This window comes from Octopus bimaculoides, chromosome 21 (assembly GCF_001194135.2).
Source record: "Octopus bimaculoides isolate UCB-OBI-ISO-001 chromosome 21, ASM119413v2, whole genome shotgun sequence".
Lineage (NCBI taxonomy): Eukaryota > Metazoa > Mollusca > Cephalopoda > Octopoda > Octopodidae > Octopus > Octopus bimaculoides.
Window position 1 is genome coordinate 8,668,611 of NC_069001.1, and position 826 is coordinate 8,669,436.

Consider the following 826-nt stretch of genomic DNA (forward strand, 5'->3'; position numbering starts at 1 on the left):
CTGTCTGTTTTTTATGTTTTATTTATATTCCTGCAGAACCAATGTGGGGTATAGAATATGGAATATACAATATATAATATAATATACAATATATAATATAAAATAAAATAAAATAAAAATGGATGGCACCATGAAATAAAGTATTGAATGTAGATGAAATATTGAGTGTTCAATATAAAGGATCAAGAGTGTGTATGTATATGCGGGTGTATGTATGTATGTATGTATGCATGAAGGTATGTATATATACATATATGCATACCTTCATGCATACATACATACATACATACATACATACATACATACATACACATTCACACACACTTTTATAAACTCATAAAACAGAACACTAGCAAACCATAAAAATGCTTCAGACAACCAATAGAACGGACTTGCAAAATTCGTGACACAAAAGACATTTCACCCGAAACTATGATTAATTGTCGTCTGACAGCTATGCATGAGAGAAACCTAAGTCGAACATGCAAAATATAATTTATAGTAATTTAAATTTTAAATCCGTTATTGAAGATCTTATCACTCATTCTCAAGGCCTTCTCAGCTTATGGCAAAACTTATGACATCTATTTCTTTACTGCCCACAAGGGGCTATAAAACTTATGACATCGCAACAAGCTTTTTTAAAAATAAGATCGTGAAAGTCTCGAAACTTCAGACAAATGGATTCCGGGAGGGTGCGGTTTCAAATCATACATAAGGGACTAATAGGGGAATATATATTTTTTTTTAAATAATAAACGAAAATTATACTTCAACATAGTCATGTTTTAGTATAACATATTTGAAAGCTAAGTCATTCCTTAAT